Below are 22,503 nucleotides of genomic sequence, written 5' to 3' on the forward strand. Positions count from 1 at the left end.
GTTAATAAACACACAGCGAATTGCGGGTATTTGAAAACTGAATAGGGTTTTAGAGGAAATATTTTGTTTCCATTATTTGTACATAAATTTTTATTATTTTTATTATGTAATAAAATTATGTTCATGTAACTAAAATTATCTACTTATAAAGGCTATGTTAAGATGTAGATTGGATGTACATTATTTTTTAGGGCGTAAATAGGACACGGCTGTTTGTTACACATTCTGGAAGAAAACTTGTACCTGTCATTTTTGACAATTCTTCGACGCTTCAAAAGTTAACCTCAAAGATTACTTGTTTATTTATTTTGTTTTTCAAAATGAGTTTTCTATTCTGTTGTGTTGGTTTATTAAAAGGTGAAAATGTTAATGTGCAAAAATGGGACTAATCCAATGGTATCTTAAATGCCCGTTGGCTCGACATTCATGAAAATAATCGTTGCATGAAAATCAAGTACAAATTACTTGTTTTATTATTTCTTAGTTTTCTTGTTGATATTTTGTTAATTTAAGGTTCAGTTTGGTTTAATAGTGAGTCTTAGTTAAGTGTTAGTGTTTTGTGGTTATGTGAAGTGAATAAACTCTTTGGGAACACTTGATTCAGGAGGATTTTGTGGCAGGTAAACCTATTGACTGTAATATTTACAAAACTAGTACATTCGAATCACTTATTTCCCTTAAATTTAGAAAAATACCTTAATAATATCGTACTTTAAATGAAGAAACGATATTCCCAACGCAAACTGCAATATTGATATAAAATTATTAGACATCTTTATTATGCTATCCCGACTGAATTAGTGTTAAAGGTTCACATTTACTTCCAAAAATACATTGCATTTTGAAGCATATTACTTTCGCAATATAGTTCAATATCTTCTTTCTAACAATGTGCCGTTATATTGCAGTACTCCAGCGCCTAATTGGCTTGAAGGTCATCTTTGATTTCACAATCATTGTAACACAGTTGATAACTGCCACTATCTAAACTTTTTAAAGGTGCAATATATGCCTATCTAAGCAAACGACAATATATTAGAACAAATAAGAGTGTAAAATAAAAAAAGTGTGTGTTAAATGTGTATATTTTTGTATTTATTTCTTTTTCTTTTATGGCTACCGTATCTCCAGATCAATTTTGTCGACTATACTGCCAGTGTTGTTTGTGTTGGCAGAATGTATGACAGAGAAAGCGACTTTGTTTTATACTGTGTGTGTGTGATATTTAATCAAAATTATTTTTGACCTAGGAAGTGATATTTAACCAAAATTATTTTTGACTTAAGCTACCCAATTCATGGTTTTGTTTTCATTTAGGTATGTTTATTCATAGACTTTCTTTTATTTCAGGTAAGTCTTATATTCTGCAAGACAGCGGGTTCGAGGTTCGGGAGAGAATTGGTAAGTCTTTTACTAAAATTACTCATAAGAGCAATTACTTTCTTGTTATGTTATTACTTGTGCACTATTCTTGATAGGTTGTATTAATGAATTTAAAACAGTGTTAAATTTGTCTACTATGACTATTTATGACTTATATTTGAGAAAGTCAGTCAACTTTGATTATTGTAAACTTTTACTATTATGCTCTTTTAATTTTGAATAGTTAGTATTTATTTTTATCTTTATGATTTTTTTTTGTGTTTTCGTCAATTAGAAGAGAAGTGTGACCAAAATTAACAAACTATTTTATTTAAAAAGTAAGTATTTACATGATATTATTTATACCTGACTCAAAAAAGGTGGACGAATAATTCTATCAACGTGAAAAAAAAAATTATTTTTTTTTGTTTAGAATAAAATGTAATGAGAACTTAACTTCTTTTTTATTTCCTGAAATATTCAAGTGTTGGTTTTCAGGCAAATCTAAAATTCTACACGCAAGTCTGCAATTCTGCATATTTGGGTAGGTACTTAAATAAATGGGGAAAATATATTTTAGTTGTTTTTCTTAAAGTTTTCTTTTCATCACTGTGATAACATTGTTTTTTTTCTGAATATTTAAATAAACTTTATAGTTCAGAAAAACATAATTTCTTTCATCTATTACACTTCTTGCATTTTATTGTATTAAAAATCAATAAAAAAAGTGGAAAGGAGATCTAAGGAAGACGAGAGAGGTTTACCAAAACACAATAAGTCTGTATGTTTATAAATTTCTTAATAAATAAGTCCTTAAGTGACATATCAAGTAGTCATCTTATGTGTAGTATTTATTTTGTAGATGCTTTAATCATACCTTCGAGAAATCGACGGGGACCGGGGATGTTGTATTTTCATGGCTATACATATTCCTGGAGGAACTTCAAGAAGCATGGTAATTACTGGACATGCTCCAGCCATCACAAGAAAGGCTGTAAAGCAAACGTATCCACTAACGAAAATAGTCATCCATTCACTGTTACAAAATATAATGACAAACACATACATCCACCCCCAAAAATCAGACTACCCGTGGATATAGAATACATTATTTGATGTTAATTTCAAAGTTCAAACTAAGACTAAGGTGTTGGTAATTCTTTAATAAATTGTTCAATACTGTTACAATATGTGTTTCATTTTTTACTTTAACACATGCAGCTAAACAAATATGGAATCACATAATTCCATTGTTACAGAGATACATTTTATTACTTCGAAGAAAGGTAATAAGTTGCTAGTCTTCAAACAGTATACTTATGCAAAGAATTTTGAGAGTAAATACGGAGTCTCTTGGACTTGTTCTTCACGGTGTTCTAAGAAATGTCAGGCGCAGGTTACCTTGAGCAATGGTGGGAAGTTCCAAGTCTTGGAGGGTAATCATACTCACCCTCCTCCAGTGTTCTATGTGAATGATGATGGCAGGTACTTGAGGCTAACCGAAAGACAACTCAAAAATGCAAATGATTCCAAAGAAGATCTCATTGATGATGATTATATTGAGGAGCTTATTGATTAATTTTGTAAATTTTTTTTTAAGAAATTTTTATGTGTAATGTTAGTTTTTTTTTTATATTTTCTGTGATTTGGACTTTAAGTCTTCATTATAACTGTGTATCCATAATTTCTAGGGTTGTAATGTTTTTTATGTTTGTATTTTTTTTATGATTTTAGTTTTTTAGTCTTGTGTCGGTCAATAGAATAAATGTGAACTATTGTAATTACATTTGCCAAATTTTACCAAAGAGATGCATAATTTTTGAAGTGTTGATGCTGCAGATATTTTTATTTGAATTCTAATGCCATATAACTAGCGTATAAGTAATAACTTCAATAATACATGTTAATAGTGTTCGATATTAATGTTTTTGGAGTATATTTTTATTTTATAATAGACTTTACTACTTTTTTCCAAATATTTGCTGATATGACCTAATTAGTAAAGGCTTTAAAAAAATTATTAATACTTAGGTAATATTAAGTAATGTAAGACTAATATTTTTAATTATTATTTTAACTGCATAGTTAGGTGTATCTTGATTACCCAGGATGAAGACATGATTACTAAGGATCTCATTTTTAAAACCTACATACCTAATTGAAGTGTGATTTTTGTATTTTCACTATGTCCAAATTGGAAGACTGAATTGAAAGTGATACGTATTTTTGATAAAAATAAATATTAGGCTTAGATTATCTAGTTAGTTACTGATTTTTAAATTTGACATTGTTATTTTATTTGCATGGGTGTCAAAAGCGACAACATTGTTCGTCGAAACCAATTTTTGGATTTCTCGATTTAAAAATCATCAGACTGATTTTTTATAAACATCTGCCGTACTCAGAGGCATTTAATGATTACTTAAGCTATTCCTTAGTAACGATTTGGTTCCAAAAACGATTACTAAGGACTGGGTTAAGTAACCATTCAATGACTCTGAGTGTCCCTTTTTATAATTTAGAACCAAGTACATAAATGGCAAGAAGCTAATATACGTTGTCCTTTAATAGCAGCCAGATGTTTTTTTTTTTATAATTTTAATAAATAAAAATGTTGATTGTGATATCTTACTTAGCTAGCTGTGAAATACTTACCTAATAAATATTTTATAACAAGATAAACATTATAATTGTTTTATTCTCTATACATTTAAGTTAATTTACATTTTCGTTCAAATTTTATCATAAAATGAAATTGTTTTAATGTAAAAAGCATAGCATATATTTTAAGTCTGGGTAAGTTTACATAGTGATATTAGTTTAATGTACAAAAACTGCGAGAAACTATAGAAAAATAAACATTAAATAAATAGAGCATGAGTAGTGACTTATAAAAATTACAAAATAACTACAATAAAAGTTTTTTTACAGCGTATGTGACGAAGTCAAGCAGGGGTGAACCAAAATTGTTTTACAAAAATTTTACATACAACAGGAGTTATGTAAACCATAGGGATACCTATGTAAAATGGTACTGCTCATCCAGAAATTCTAAGAAGTGTAAAGCTAATGTTGTTACAGATTTCGAGAATAGCATACTGAAAGTAATTGGTGAACATAATCATAAGTCAAAAGGTATGATGAAAGGTGGCCCACAACCGCAACCTCTGTATTATATAGGTATATGAAGTTATGTAATTTTGATGATTTTTATTTTCATAGAGATGATTTTTCATAGAGGGTCGGTAACGCAATTCAACCCATCTGGTGTTGCAGGTGTATCTGTACCCTTAGTAAGAGGTCGTTTTACGTTTAACAGGATCAAAACGAGATCGCGTTCGGCACTCTGATTGGTTGATTCATTGCAGCCGGCCAATCACAGAGCCGAACCCGGTAACGTTTCATTAAAACAAACTCGTACTAAGCCCTCTTGTTTGAACGGTAATTACTACTAGAACAACAATGATGCATCTGCTTATATACTTACATCTGCTTATACCACTTCCCCCATAAAAATAATAATTTCTAGTCTCTACTACCCTTGAAATCTAAATGATTTGATTAATCATTAACATTGTATTGTTTTTTTATTTAGTTATATAAATTTATTTTTTCGAGTGTATTTATTTTGTCATAGAAAATATTATTATCTATGCGGTATTACCATAATATACTTATTACTTACTATTTTATTAAAAAGAAATGTATCTAGTCAGCTACTAGGCAACTGCCTACAATCAATTATAAAGTATGATAAGTTAGAATGTGTGTTTTCTAGATTTAAGCAATTAACAAAAAAAAAAAACTTAAATAGTATGATCTTCCGCCATATTTTACTGCCGCATTTACATACATTTAATGATTACTTAAACTATTCCTTGGTAACAATTTGTTTCTAAAACAATTGCTAAGTACTAGGTTAAGTAACCATTAAATGACTCTGAGTACGGAGGTTAGTCATTAAACTATTAGTTTGGGTAGTTTATGTGTCTATTGTATACGTCTTATTTATTAATAATATAATATAATATAATAATATCTTTAGATCTGAAAAAAATACTAGAATTATTAAATTAATTAATGTATTGCCATATCTGTGTGTTGTTGTATGTATTGTAATCATTGATTAATTAATAAATTATAACCAATAATGAAGTTTTATTTAAACATATTTTTAAGCTACTCTTATTGGTATTGGTTGTATTGTATGGTTTTTAGGTAAAATGGTATAATGGTATGATGATGGTAATAATAAAAGGTATACAAGGTGTTTTTTTATTGGCAAAGTTTGTGTGAAAAATTTAGGGAACAGTATCTGAATATTTTAAAATCCCCAATTTTAAGTATTAACCGATTCAAATCCCCTTTTAGGACCTGTTCTAATAAGGACCAAGAGGAAAGGGCAGTATGTTCTTCTTTACGAGTCCTACACGTACTCAAGGAGCGCGAAATCGAAAAAGGGAACGGTTTGGAAGTGTACTTCAAGCAAGAGTGAGGAGTGCAAAGCTCGTATGACCACTGATGATAACCTGAACGTCGTTGCTAGTAAAGGAAGCCATACCCACAAACCCCCAGAAAGGGAGGGCAAACCTAAACATGTATATTTTACCACTTAATTTCTATTATTTGTTGTGTTTAGTGTTAAGAAACGTTTATTTTTTGACAATATGCCATAGAGGCCGTATATGCAAGTTAATGGGTAAGGTTTTAGAATTAATCAATCGATTAATTATTATGTTATCGATTATTCACGTAACTGTTTGACTAGGAACTCGAGTAATTGATCGATTATTTAAAAATATGTAAATTTAAATAAAGTCTGTTTTCTGGAGTGAATACAATGTTAGATATAGATATTCTTGATAGCCCTTCTTACATTACATCTTACATTTTCATCGTGCAACAGCAAATTTTTTGTAACGTACAACCCCATAGTGGTGGACAAACAATTACCTATTTTAGGTACGCAATTAACAATAGGGATGATGACGGGGTATAAAAATTAAAAATCTAATTAGTCCGTCAGTTAGGTAATGAAAAAATATTAGACACGTATTTTTTTATTTTCTCATATAAGATAACAATACTTAGATAAAACGAATCAAAGTTTAGGAGTGGGAGCTAACTACGTCACTTTTCAGTATAAAACGTACTCTAAAGTGACGTCACGCGATATTTCAAATCGATATATCTTCGAAAGTATTTATTTCCGTAAAAAAATAAAAATACGTGTCTAATATTTTAAATAATCTACAAGACGGACATTAAAATAAAAATTAGTCATCTACCCTATTATCGTAGTAGTAAAATTTAATATTATTTTATTGTGTATGCTTATAAGTTTATTATAATACTATTTCCTGGACCACCGACGCCGATGTAACGAGAGGACACTAGTTCATCGTCTTCTAGCCAGTTCTAGCTGATGATAGACCTATTATAGACATGGCACAGAGGCACGTGTTTGAGTGACGTCACAAAACGGCACAATAATATCATCATTGCTTTTTATTATCTTGTCACACCTAAGTAAGTAAGTGTAGTTAGGCACTTTTCTTGCTGCAACGAATTCGAGTCACTATTATTGAAATATGTATTAAGAACGTACCAGTTATACGTTGTTCATGGAAAAGTACAATTTAGTTGATAGTAAAATAATTATTTAAATACTTTAGGCGTGGACTTCTGATTTTTTTAAATAAATCAAGTAAGTATGTAGATTTAATTCTACGGTGAATAAAAAGGATGGTATTTAATAGATTTCTTTTTAATCTAGTAATTAAGGATACGTTATTAAACTTTACTTGGTGGTGGATTTAGGTTAACAAACCCACTGTAGATGTGACCGTATTCATATTTATATTGTTAATAAATAGTTATAAATAGTTATTACTTACATAAATAAGTGAAAAGAAGTACTTATGTACTTAGTAGTACCTACCTACCTTTTTGTCCATACTAAGTTATGGCAAGGTAATTAAAAAAAAGTTTATTTTATATCTTATCTTAAGTAGATTATATGTTAGGTACAATTTAGATTACCTACGATATATGTAGAGTATTTTAATTTTTCAGTGTTTTTTATTGTTTAATAAATACAACTATTTTACTTAACGATAAGTAGACAAATATTTTTTTGAAATAACTTATTTTTTAGACTAATAAATGTGTGTTTTTACAAGACATATCTACCTCAGAACAGTTTTTTTATACAAGCTACGTGTGTATCAATATCTGACTGTCTGACAAGGTGGGTTATGTGTTATGTGTTAAAAAATAAATATATTTATTTTTCCCGCATTTGCAACTACTGCCGCTTTTAGAGACATTTAATGATAATTTAAACTATTCCTTGGTAACGATTTTGTTCCGAAAAGAATTACTAAGGACTCGGTAAAAAAAACATTAAATGACTGAGTAGGACAGCAAAACTATATTATGTCTTCAAATGTTGTATTTCTTAATTTGACGTTCATACCGTATATACTTATTTATAATTTAAGTACCTATGGTTGTTTTTATAAATTTAAATAGTCACCAATGATAAAAATAATCCACAACTGCCATAAATCATATAAGTACTTCTTATTGGTTAGACATCGATGGCTATTATATTTTTTACTAATATTTATTACATGGGTTTTTTTAAATTATGGAACGCTATGTTCTTTTTCTTTATTTTTGTTAGAATAAATGCTTTGTGTGTGATGACTGGTGTTTTAATTTCTTACACCTACGATAGGCCAGGATTTACATGTTGCAACATATTACATTGTTGTGTTTTTTTAACAGAATATTTTATTTAGAAAAACGAATAGTTGTTCTAAATAAAACCTACACCCAAATGACTTCATTTTTTTTCACAAAACTTCGATTGTGTTGCATAATAAAAAAAAAATCTTAATAAAAATTGACTGCATTTAAATTCAACCCAACCCAATCCAACCAAAACTAATACTTAACCAGTATCTATTCAATGTCCAATCCCATTCCAGTGACAGTGGTGACCACGGTAAGTGGTGCGACACTCCTCATCCTGAACGGGTATTCTTTCACGAACCCTGCACCAATGGCAGGCGGTGAGCGATGGTTCTGTTCTGGCAGGATCAGGTGGAAGTGTAACGTATGTCTCTGTGTCAACGACGATTACGAACTCGTCTGTATATCCAACGAACACACTCACGAACCCCCTGTATATGAAAAAACACCAGACGGACTAAACATAGAAACTGCACCTTAAAATATCTGTGACAAGGCTCAAATTACGTTGAATCTTTTCCTTTTAAACGAATCTCAGTGTTTTTAGATATAAGTCGGAAAATATCGTTAGTTTTTATAAGAATTTTTCTATTTTACAATGTTCAGGGTACTTTGTATTGTTTAAGTTAGTTTTTAGGGAGAAATATGTAAATAGATATATTTGATGGAATTGTAATCTCTACCGTATTTTGGTTGTGTATGAAATAATGTGTCGCTGTTTTGAATGTGATTATTGTGTAGAACAGTTTTATTGATGCATTACTTTGTTACGTTAAAAATTAAGGTACCTAGTTACACATGCTCATAAAATATCATACTTCCTAAAAACAAACCTGGCTTTTTACACATTTGCTTCTATTTAGCATGCTTTTTTAAGCAGACTTCTAAATATCTAATTGTGCCAAAAGCACCGACCACCGGAATTCCATAAATAAAAAAAAAAAAAACTTAAAATAGGCATGCTCATTAAATGCAATGTTTCATACACACATGCTACTAAATAGAAATCTTTCAATAGCGGCATGTTTCTTGCTAGTGATGGATGGGCATGTGTAACTGTACCTTTAGTTTATGAGGCTCAAAAAAAGAGACAAAAAATTGACGTAGACTGTTTTTAGTTTTTCGCAAAAGATTAGTTCCGTCGCAGAAACATAGACATGACCCATGATTTGGCAAAGGAGGTTGATAAAAAAGGACCCGATCTTTTCATCGGTCCAAAATATTTTTTTGTAAAATGTAACTAATTTAGGTATATCCTAGAGTTACGAACATACCTTTATTATAAGAAATATAGTGTTCTGCCCTTAACAAAAATAATATAGCATCATAATAAAACAAACAGGCTTACAGGAACAGGAGGGCAACATTGAAGTGACTATTTAGTAATAAAATCTTGCCAAAATAAAGTGTAAGTTTTCATTTTTATTTTTTCTTTGCTTATAACCCTACCGCTTTTTTAACAGCGTTTTTCTTTTGCTTCGGGAAACAAAACTGGTATCGGTGTCCTTGTCGAACCTAGATAAATAAGGCTTGTCTAGAATAAGCTTGTTTTTTTTTATTTGGGCTGTAATTAACGGACTTTTCTATTTACAGATGGTCGGAGGAGACGTAAACGTCGACAGAGTTGGAGAAACACACCGATACTCCGTTTGCGACCACGGCGTCGTCATAGGAAACATCAGCTCATACGCCCAGTCGGACCGTACAACGAGCATGGGTACTGCGTGAATTGCGTAAAACTTTGCAATTTGTTCTTAGGCCCGGGTAAGGCTGGGTATACTAATATGCGGAAAGTGACAACTTATTGCAATCGTTGCAAGAATAATCCACACTATTGTCCGAAGTGCTTCGTAATAAAACATTCTCATCTTGTGTATTAAAGATGGTTGCGTGAGTTCGAGCTCTTTCGATGAAATCATTGCTGGGTGTCTAGTGCGAGTTTATTCTACGTATGACGTTTATGACGTTTGGCTCTCTGATTGGCTGCTTTAAGCTAATAAACCAATCAGAGAGCTTATCTCGGTAACGTTTCGTTCTCGTTAACGTAAAAAATCTCGCACTAGGTCCAATAGTCTCTATACAGTTTTAAGCTCAGAATTGATGAAATATTTTTCTTATTCATAATGTTAAAAAAATATTGGTGTGTCATTGCACAGTAGTATCAAAAAATATTTCAGAAAACAATATTAAATAGTAGTGTGTAGGTGATTAAAATTTCAAAGATAATACTACTACTCAAATTATAAAATACTCAATGAATACTTAACATATGAGATAGGTTGTGTAGAATAGGAAAAGTAGAAATGATGATTATATTTTTACAAAAAAATATTAAAATTTTCAAGATCTCAATCTTTATAATTATAAGAGTCTATTTGAATATTAGTATTTATTACTATGTATAGCAATTAACAGTTTTGTTAGTGTGATATTACGAAGGAAATTGATATTAAAATGGGATTTAAAGAACGTTTGACGTTTAACCGCCGTACTCAGAATTATTTAATGTTTACATAACCCAGTCCTTAGCAATTGTTTTAGGAAAAAAATCGTTACTAAGGAATAGTTTAAGTAATCATTGAATGTCTCTGCGTGTGGCAGTAAATATTTAACTGAATTCTGCCAAAATACATTCGGTTGGAAAGTAATTTACTGTGATGTTGTCTCTAGTCAAATTATTTTTAAAGATTTAAATATTATTTTGCCATAGATATTTTAAAATGTATGGTTTTTGGCTTTCTGGCGTTATACAGTGATAGTACGTAAGAATTATTATCAAATGTTTGATATGGAATCTGTAGAACAGTAGATTAACTGTGCCGATAGTTTAAAGTGTTAGGAACTAGACTTAAGATACAGCCAAATAATTTAATGTTGAGAAATTTATTCAATCTGTCAAAAATGATTATTCTAGGTATATTTAAAGACATAAAATCTAATAATTCTCTGTACAATTCTTGGTGTATAAATATTAAAAAATGTTCGGATATTTACAGTTATTATCATATTTCAAAATTTAATATAAACAATAGAAAATTAAATAAATGATCTGCATGTGAAAAGGTTTACTTAATATTAAGTTACCTTCTTTGTAATCTCTTTTTGTTTTGTTGTATTACACCCCCAAATTATTCGAAAAAAAATGGATCAGTTTTGTGATCTCGACAAAACAGTTGGTAACAAAGGTTTTCGACGACCCTCTTCCAGTCCCCTAAATAATTCAAGACGGATTTAAAAATGGCAGCTGCAAAAATCAAAATGGCGTGTAGTAGCACTACACGCCTATATCCAGGTGCAATTTGGCGGGAATGCGGATGATCCCTATCTTACTAATAGCTTACTGCGTTTGATTTGTGAGTTTGAATGGATGTTTGTACCTATTTTAGTCAATAGCTAGTCGACAGATCTGACTAATGGATTATAGTCTGGAATAGCACATGGGCTACTTTTTAATCCAGGAAGAATGGGGTTTCGGATAGGTATGTCAAGTCGGGTGACGTCATAGGCACAAACTATATTTATTTTCTGGATACGAATTGAGGGCTGTTAAAACATACAATTTGGAAACCCTTTGAGTCAATTAACCTCCGTTTTATAATTTAAATTATCTGTTTTCAGACCTGGACTTCAAATTTATACCATCTGGACGCGGGAAATATTTGCTCTTGATAGAGAATCATACGTTTAATCAAGTTAAAAAAGATTTTAGGTACTGGAACTGTTCGAAGCGAACGACGTCGGGATGCAAGGCTAAAGTTAAGTTCGACAATCATAATAATATTATTGAGTATGTCAGAGAACATAACCACAATGCCCCTAAATTTGTTGTACATAATGGAAGCTATGTGAAATTAAGATAGTTGCATTTTTTATACTTTTTTATTATTTATTAAATTATGGTTCCTCGTATTTGTAGTTGAAAGCGATCAATAAAGAAGGAGATGTAAATTTCTCGCAATTGTTTATAAGATACTTATTTTATTTATGTTCTGGTTGAAAGAATAGCGATCAAATATAAAATCTCGTTGCATTTAGTACCTGTATTGTTTATTCACCTTTTTGTAATAAAACTCCTTGATGATTTTAAACGTAACAGAACCTTTTGCCGTCCTTTATTGTTTTAATATTGGTTGTGATGAATTATGTTTTTTTAAGTAAATATTTTTGTCGCTTTATTTGTTTTAAATAAATAAGTAGAATTAAGTTACATGTAGGTTCCTACATAGTTAAATTTGTAAGAATAATTGGTTTCATTTTAGCTAGAAAGTTAGAGGTAAATAGGCACTTAGTAGGTATGTACTAAAAAGTGTAGATAAAGTACTTAGTTAAGTTAGTAGTTACAAAGTTATTTGATGTATTATAAAATTAAGTATTTTATAAATAAATGACACTATCCAAGATCATCAATACAAGATGGTCGCAGCTTCTTTTTGGTTTAACTTTTGTTGCCATATTTTTTTCTTTAGTTACAGTTGTTACATTGTCCTCCGGAAAGACTTTACTCATTGTCAATGGATACACGTTTAAAGAAGAATATTCTGTGGCCAAAGAAAGAAGAATTCACACCAGATGGTGCTGTAGTGAGCCCACAAACAGCAAATGTGATGTGTACATCCATGTCAATGATAGATTTGAAGTGATTTTCACTGCTAACGCCCATAACCACGAACCAATATTTTGTCAAATGTTCCAAAATAGAATGATGTAACGATAAAATTATAGATTTTTTTTAACTGTTTGGTTGAGGATGGTTGTTTTCTTGTTTTATGCAACATGATTATTGCAAATCTTGCATTGATAATTTGAGTGCTAAGTTTTAATGTGGGTGAATATAAAGGAAGGGAACTACCGAAGTAGAGACAGACAGATAGACTTATCTGTCTTAACAGTGATATGATGAGAGAGAAAGAGGGTTTGTGAAAGTGAACATGACGAAAATTGAAGAATCAAGTATACGGCACCAACAACCTAAGTGATGGATGAGGGTATAAAGAAGAAGAAAAAGCTATTTTTGTCTTTTTCTTGCATTGTCGGTCTATATTTTCTTAGGCTTTCCTTGCGTCCATCCACATTTAAATGCAGTACTTACTTACTTTTATTCTCTGCTATAGGTAGTGTAGTTACTAAATAAACTTAAAAATCATACTGTAGTCTCAGAAGGCAGCGCGACGTCGCTGCGTCTGCGCACGCTGCTCATGATTACGAGTTCCTCTGTGACTCGAAAGTAGCAGAGGCTTTTCCATTGTGTTTTTTTTAGTTGATTTAGTATGTCTCACGATAGTTATTATAAAAATAAAGTGTAGATACTGTTTTTATTATTACGACAAGCAAAATACGTCGTTAGTATTACATATAACAGCTCTGATGTTAGATCATATGCAAAATAAATCTTTGTTTTTATAGTCTTACTACGTAGGTAGTTGATTTTACTTCTCGAGTATCAAATCCAAGATCTCATTGCAGTATGCTTGTTTTGTTTTACTAATTAAGTCTTATCTTAAGTATTAGGCAACCGTCAAAGACGCCTATTATGTTGTGAGCGCCAAAAGGCAATAAACTTTTATTTTATTGTTATTATGATTGCAATAAATTAAAATGACTGATTTTAAATACGTTGTGTCATTTCAAATCTTTGTTACCTACCTACTGGCTTTTAGTTGCACAAAATAAAAGACAATAACAAATTGCATATTCATTTCTGTGTTCCTAAACCTCTTATTTTAAGTTCTGCATACAGTAATTCGTATACTTTCTACTGTAATCTGATTTAGTACTAAGATAAAGGTAAATTTGTATTGTCTCCAGTTGAACCAGAAACAGTGGAAGCTCTTGCAATTGAAGCAGTGACAATCGAACAAGTTGAACAACCAGTAGACTCTTTAGAAGGAGTCGGTTTAGTTGATGCTGATACCCAAGTTAGCCAAGAATTTGAAGAAAAGTATGACATTGAAACTAAGGAGGAAGCGATTGTTGAAGGTGTCGATGGAGTATCAAATAATGTAGCTCTGCTAGTAGAGTCACGCAGAGGAAAAACAGTTCTTCAATACAATGGACACAGATACCGCCAAGCATACAAATCGAAGAGTGGAACCCGGTGGAATTGCTCCGTTAACAAACATTGCACTGCTTTCCTGTTTATCAACGACCAGGATGAGATTCTAATGTCTTATGAAGAACATGACCATCAGCGACCGACAAGGTTCGAAAATGTCGATGCGGATCAAAGTGGTATGTTTTAAACTTGGTATAGGTATTTCTGTTTCCAAATTCACTTTACTCTGATAGGAATTTTAATAATGGACATGGTTATCCTTTTTCAGATACAGCAGTTGTGATCACATCTCGAAAAGGCAAGGAGATGCTACTGTTCCGCAAGTTTACCTATCGCAAGCAGTACGATAAAGGCAACAGGTCTCGTTGGGTTTGCTCCACCCTCAAGAACTGCCGTGGTTGCGTCTTCACTGACAACAACAACTACATTATCTCTGCCTTTGAGGAGCACTGTCATAATCCTCCGAAGTACTATCTCAAGCCAGATCATCTAATCGGAGCTCTTAGGGAACCTCTAATCATTGAGACCGATTGATAAATAAAGTTTTTTTTTTTTGTTTTACGTCTACGCACTAAATGTAATCCTAATTAGGTATTTAGATCTATTGAATCTAGTGTTAGTGTATCTAATATATTATTTTATGAAATAAAGTAATTACCTAATAAGGTGTTCATTTTAAATGGATGTTTCATTTCTTTTTTTCATTTTAGTCTCAATTTTTGTTTTTTTATTCTTTTATTATTTGGAAAATTACAATTTCTTTTTGTTACTTACAGCTTACGCGATTAAATCGAAACGAGGCAGAACGATGATAGTGTACAAGAATTATACTTATTCCCGGTTTCCGTATCCCCTGAAAAGTGGTTGGCGTTGGTATTGCTCTAAGGTTAAAAGCTGTAGGGCACATATTCTTACAACTGAAAACAATGTTATCATTACTGAATTAGGTAATCACAATCACTTGCCTGGCTGTTCTCCTGGACACGTCCCAGTACCAATTGAAAGTAAACATGAAAGAAAAATACTTTATTTTGCACCCGATACGATGCAATAAAAATATGTATGTTTAAAAATTAGAAAAAAAATGCAATAATAACTAACATAACAAAAAACTTTACACACATAAAACTATGTACATACAAAAAAGAAATAGGTGGCAACACGACAAATGATCATAGGGCTTGGGATTGCAGATCGAAGCAGGAGTAGGAATGGGATGGTTTTTAGTCAGTAAAAGTCCCTCTCGCCTCGCTTAAGGCGGCAGAAGATATTTGGTTGAGTTGAGTCAAAATGGAGGGTATGGATATGTAAATAGAGAATACGAAGCAAATTATTACTAGAAAGGTACCAAAATATTTTTATATAGCTTTAAAAAAATTGTTCCTTCGAAACGAAATAAAAATACATCCGCCGTATTGACATAAAGATAGAAGGTTTATACTATAATGTTTTATTATTTAACCACTAGTTATAAAATATAATTTTACCTACTAAACATTGTATCTAAACTAAAATTAAAGAAAGTAAGAAACCCCACATACAACTTCAAAACTGCCGTAGTGTTCACAGATATTCAGTTAATAAATTATATAGCAATATTTTTATACTTTTTGTATAGTTATTATAAAATATGAATATGGCTTTGTTTATTATAAATACAATATTATATAAATATATCTTGTATTTTATTTCTTACCTATAGTTAATTTACCAGTGCATGTGGCCTCAGTTTGGTGACATTTTTATTCCGTCATTTTTGGACTTTTACAAATATCACCAAACTTACTATATAAAGTTGGGACTCCATCCACAATTTGCAATATTTCTTTGCAGGTTTTCTTGAAATATATAAATGTATGCCATTATCTGGTGCGGAAAGGCAACGCCGTTACAGAGAAAGATTAAAACTGCAACGCCCTGAAGATTACGAAAACCAAAGAAGGAGACATTTGGAAAGAGTTAAACTTAGGAAAAAGAAAATTTCGGAACTGAGCCGAAAAGAAGCAGAGAAGAGAAGAGAACAGTGGAGGAAAGACAAGAGAAATAGCCAGCAGAAACTGTCAAGAAAAAAGGATCAGACTATAGGCCATGGTACACAGTAACCGCAGGGCCATGGTACTATGCTGTTTTTGGCTTTGGAAAATCCAACGGTGGGCTATCTATACCCTTAGTATGAGTTTGCTCTTTGTTAAACGAAAACGAAACGAGAGCGCGTTCGGCGCTTTGATTGGCCAGCGCGAATGTTGCAACCAATCAGAGCGCCGAACGCGCTCTCAAACAAACTTGGACTAAGCCCTCTCGCTGGGTTGGGGCGGTGCCTTTTCTGTGATATGACCTTCTATCGCATTTTTTTTGTATTGTTCTTATAGAAGGAATATAATTATAATTATTATTCAAATATAATTATTCTAAATATGAAACTGTTTAGGTGTTTAAATATTCGAAATGTAATCTTTCATGCGACCGTTTAGGTAATGGTTGTACCAATATTTACGTAAGTATTATAACTGTCTAAATATTATTTTGTCTAGTTAACAAGATACGTTTTATGTACATTTTTTGGTAAATTATAATAAAAAGTCATAGTAGGAACACCCGCCATCATCAATACGCGGGTGTAGATACTTGTAGATTAGATTAGAAAACTCTTTATTGTACACCATAAACACACATTCACAAATTGTACCTGATTTTGTAATAATTTCGTTCCGAAAGTAGTATTTTTTTTAAAGTTACGTACTAAATAGTACATTTTAGGTAGGTACCTGGTATAACATGCTTCGTTACCATTTAACACACACCCACCATTTTGACTCTCAACTGCTTTTCAGTCCGACTCTACACAATATCTACTCATATAGTCTCTATTGGCCAAAATGATTACCAGATCCGAATCCAAAATCTAATAAGTCTTATCTTGCCATTAGCGAGGTGAGAGTGAGTATCAGACTCTTATTTGACTAAAAACTACCCCTTTCCTACTCCTGCTTTTCGAGCCGGAGCCCTGATAAACCTGCTAGGTAGTTCGCAGCTCCGAATAAAAATCTGTAGATACAATACTATTTTTGATATCTGCGTGAAAAGATCGATCCAGAGATTTTGAATTAAGATCGAGTAACGGTAAAAAGTATGGTTCAAGGTAAACCGGGAAATTGAAAGTATTTTGTTTTTTTTTTTTTCAATTTAGGTGCATGCTTGTCATATCCTATATTATGTTACGTTACTAGGTATTATTATATACTATTTTTTTTTTATTACTATGATTAGGTACCTATGTTAAGTATGTTAACCCTTAGACGTGTAAGTAAACCAAAGCTAAGATAATTCTTTTATTGTAGGTATTATATTTATTGTAGACTAATTAAAAATAAATGTAACCCATGTATGAAAGGGATTTACCTATACCTAGGTGACTACGATTGTCAATACTGAGTTACGAAAGATGTTTATTATTGCTAATGCATGTGATTTTTGAATACCTACTTGATGGTATTTAGGTATACTTCTAGACGATAGGACAAAAACGCCTAAGATATATTTTAGGAATTATTTTTGTGATATTATCTCTTTATCACAAGTTGCCTTTCTATATAATTACATATGTATGAATAAGAGTGCTTTATTAACTAGTTATTACCTTACCTACCTAGTATTATGTTACATATAACCAATCAACTATTTTTTTAGTTACCTAATAAAACTATTGCTCTTTCTTTTGGTTGTTTTCATTACTATTGCACATATGCATTTATTTTAAATAGCTTTCCGCCAGCGGCTTAGCACACGACCCATTTTACATGTATAATATTAGTATGGATAACACCAAAAATATTTTCTTACATGTAAATCAATAAGATTACCTTACATTATTTATTATACCTACTTAAAATTTTTCTTTGTAGATAATATTTTAGATTGCAAATGATGAAATAAAAACACCATATTTTCAATTCAAAGTTTGTATTAGCAATTTAGCATAAGGTTTCTTAATTCTACAAAGGTTTTGAGGTAGTGAGTATTACAATCAGTCTTAATTGAGTAATTCATCAGTCTAAAACAGGAATATGATCAGATACAATATGTCTAAACACTATACCATAAAGTAAGTACCCACCAACTTAAGATACACTTAATGTTTATCAAATTAAAAAATAAACTTAAAACTACAAGCTGTAGACAATGATTTTGGTCGTGATTACAAGAATAATTTACCGTGATTAAAAAAAAAACACCGAAAATATTAATTCATTTAATGTAAATATAAAAACTTACACTAAACTTATTGTAATGCAACTTAAATTAGTTTAAAAAGTATATTTGAGGTAGAAAATAAAATATCAGACTTATCATGTTCTTTTTGAGGTCATAAAAATGTTATAATTGGTATAAAAAAGGTACAATTTCAGTCTTTGATGCTTTGGAGCAGGCCAAAATGAAGAGTAAGACCAAACAGTTCAGAAACAATTAATTTCTAAATACATATAACCCAAAAACAACATAGGTTTCATAGACTGCACTCTAAGATGGAGTCTGTGAATCACCCTATCCGAGGAGATAGGATGATAACTATGATAAAATAAAAAAAATATTAGGTAGCTACTGTATGGTCATACTTTTATCATGGCCTTGTAGGTTGATTCAGTCTTAATAGCTACTTCATTTACACACTAAGACAAAACATTATACAACTTTATAAGATCCATCGTTACGACGGTAAAATCCATGCGGTGGGTGATTGTGGACATTCCTTACCCTTTTAATCACTTGTCCCAGTCGATGCACCACTGTGGTTACGTCCACGTTACATCCAGTCTTCGTACGTGATGTGCAGTACCATTGTTTCTTCCCATAGGCCAGTTTATTTTTCAAACGGAACGCATATCCTTTATTTACCAGGAGTAAACTACCTTTTCTTGTTGGTATGAAGTTTGCAACTGAAAATATCAAGCATTGTTAGTAAATGTTGTCAAGTATTACCTATCATACACTTCTACATACTAAGCTTGCTTAAAACAAAAATGTGTATAATGAAACAAGTTATACTTTTGTAAGTACTGATTTTATTTAAATTACAGAGATTACATCAATTATTTGACACTATCTTAATCTTAATTACAGGTTGTAAACTAAGGTACTAATTGTTAAAAACATTATTATAAACAATTTGTTAGTGTGAAAAGTTCTGAAGTTATTCGCGGGTTTACAAAGTAACCTATTGTTTATCACATCTCAACTTCACTAGTTCAAAGTCACTGCGTTCACTTTCACGGACAAACTATTCAGAACAACAAATTGAAAACAAAAAATAAAGTAATTAATTCAATAAACACAAAATTAAAACAAACAATAGAAATACGACGCAAACGCTCATTTACTCGACTCGAACGCTGATTGCTCACAGATAAAATATAACTATAACGCTGATGCTGTCAAATATAAAACATGCAAGATTCGTAATATTTGAAGAGTTTTGATTTTGATAAATTGATTTCAGAAGACTTTTTATTTTTTATTATAAATATTTTAAAGTGATTTTTAAAAATTTTTATGCATGAATTTGAATAAAACCTAAACATTACAAACAATGTCTTTTATGTTAAAAATGTTTTAAAATCTCTGTTATAAATTTAGATATTGAAATATCAATATGGAAGTTATAATAAATTGTATACTGCATTTATTTATTAAATATAATGTGCATGTTTTTTTTTAAATAAAAACATAAAAGATTTCTGATCTGCAGTAGAAAACTAATATGTAGTAAGAACGAAACGAAACGTTATTGTCAGAAAAAAGTGACAACAGATAATTTTGACAAACGTGCTTCGTTTCTTTCGTACATACAGCGTAACACACCAAAGAAAACAATAAATTAGTTCGTGTTATCTGATTTTAGTCTCAATATCGAATTATGATTAGTTTGCGGAATGTATCTGGCTCCTTATATCGCGCGCCACAGTCAGAACAACAGCGATGTGATTTAAAAAGTTTTAAAAAAAGTTTCGTAAACTTTAAAACAAAGTTTATTGTTGAGTGATTAGTAAAGAATTGTGCTTTTGTGTGATTGTTAAATATGTTCAGTGTTGTTTTAAGTGTATATTTATTGCTAGTTAAACGAAATTTAACCATGAAATCATGAATGCAGAAGGTAACAAAACTTAAAAACACAATTCTTATTTTGAATTTTGACTAATAGTCAGTCAAGCAGTCTTTATTGATTAGAATTCAGTAAATTAAGTTCAATTTATGCATCTGTCAATCGCATAAATATTTGAGTAACTTGATTCCATTAGTTATTTATTAAAACATGATACTAACCTATAAAATGTGTAATGTAAATTCTTAAAATATTATTTTGTGTTACATAATACATGTTTACAACGAAATATAGACCTCACTGACGTTTATTTTATGAATTACCCTTTTTTACTAATTTTTATGTAGATATTCTATTGTACAATATATTTTGTACAAAATATATGTAAAATTAAGGCAATATGTTCATAAGAAAAATAGAATTTGATTACATTTTTTCATATTCTTTTAGATATTTCTTACCAATTGTGATGAATGTTCAGTTAAAACCTAATACTACAGATAAAAGCTATTCATATATTAATTCCTCACTGCACTAAAATATATTGTACTGATTTTCTAATTTACAACTTGTATAACAATTAGTACCTTCATGTTCCAACTAACAATAATATTAAAATTAAAATAAAATACACTAACTAACATTCTATTTTTTATTCATTATCAAGTTATCTATTCTGAGTTTCATAACCAATTTTATATTGGCATTCATACCATCTCGGCTTGAGTGATATAGAAAACCAGCATACAACAACACATACATTGTATTTTTCTATGTAAATAACAATACTGGAAGGAGACCAAATTCTTCCTCCGCATACCCAATCACCAAATCCCTTAAAGGCCATTAACATAATTGTAACTACTGGTGCATAAGAGGTGCCGATTGCTTACCATTACTTAGTCAGTGCTTGTTTGCAGAATGCCATTTACCTATCAAGCATTTTATGTGCTTACGTCAGTGCATAACACAGTACGTTTGTAGAATCAAACATGTGGGGGCTGTTCTGTGTGATATATCCCTTAACCCTGGGAGTATCAAATCTAATATTGGGTTTTCAGTTTGTCTTTATTGTTTAATGTATTTAATCTTTTAATTTGTAAGCTTAATACTTATTATTGTGCACATGTTTTTCTACATCAGATTTATATTTTCAGCAAGATGTCAATAAATATATTCTTTTAAAAACATTTACTATGTAATTAAATATTACCTTGTAAATTCTACAATAAAATTTTAATATTACTCTTAGTGCTAGACGATTATGACACTCTATTTCCTATTTTTGTAAAAATATCTATGTGATAAAAATAGAATAGGTACATAATGTGTGAATGCAAAACAAGTAAAAATTTGCATAATATAATTTATGTTGTTTTGTTTTGTATAATGCAAATGATTCTTTTGTAATCTGCCTTATCAGATTTAATAACTTCTATGTAGTATATTGTAGAGTTATAGTGTAAACAATGTCTTCCTTATGATAGACATAACTGTACATAACTTCACAATTTTAATAATGCTATGTGGAATGTATGTTATTTACTTACACGATTTGGAGTTCCTCAGGGCAATGTATTAGGTCCATAGAATTTCAGTTTCCTGTAGGTAACTTAGTTACCTATATGTAATCATGGTTTCATTTTGTATTTAATGTTTTAAATTATTATATTACAAATTAGGGATTCTATTTTGTCAATATTCATGTTGTTCTGCATAATTTCTATTTCTGTTAATAGTGTTTTGTTACCAGAACTGTTGTGTTAATATTTTCATGATATATTTCTTAGAAAATTTCCATAATTGTTACCAACTCATATAATATTGAATTATAATAATAAAGGAACAGAATTTGTTTTATTTTCCTTCCTGTTAATGTAAGTGACGAATCCTTTATTAGTGTTACAATACCTTTTTTGTTTTCAGGTATATTCATAAACACTAGAGGGAATTCGAAACTCTTCATATATCAGAATCACACGTTCCGGTTTATGTATAAGAAGGCGTATGGCAGTCAACTGTGGTACTGTTGGTATTTCTTCAGCAGATGTTGTCCAGCGAAACTACGGATAAATAACGCAGGGAAAGTCACGGAAAGCATCGGCCGACACAACCACGACCCCCCAACTTGTTGGATGACCCCAGATGGTAAAACATACAGCCTCCCCCCCTTACCAGATAAGAGCAACACCCCAAACAATGTATAATTACAATAAAAGTATTTGCAAACAAT

At 30.8% G+C, this 22,503-nt stretch overlaps 1 protein-coding gene and 1 long non-coding RNA gene across 2 annotated transcripts in view; both read left to right on the forward strand.

Moving 5' to 3' along the window:
- The window catches only part of LOC118269558 (uncharacterized), a 470,493-nt gene that overhangs the window by 429,395 nt on the left and 18,595 nt on the right, over nucleotides 1–22,503 (forward strand). The window lies entirely within an intron of this gene.
- LOC126912788 (uncharacterized) lies at nucleotides 218–2,769 on the forward strand. The gene is made up of 3 exons (XR_007707436.1): nucleotides 218–620; nucleotides 1,351–1,401; nucleotides 2,622–2,769. It is a non-coding gene; the product is annotated as an uncharacterized LOC126912788 (long non-coding RNA).

This window comes from Spodoptera frugiperda, chromosome 30, assembly GCF_023101765.2.
Source record: "Spodoptera frugiperda isolate SF20-4 chromosome 30, AGI-APGP_CSIRO_Sfru_2.0, whole genome shotgun sequence".
NCBI classification, from domain to species: domain Eukaryota; kingdom Metazoa; phylum Arthropoda; class Insecta; order Lepidoptera; family Noctuidae; genus Spodoptera; species Spodoptera frugiperda.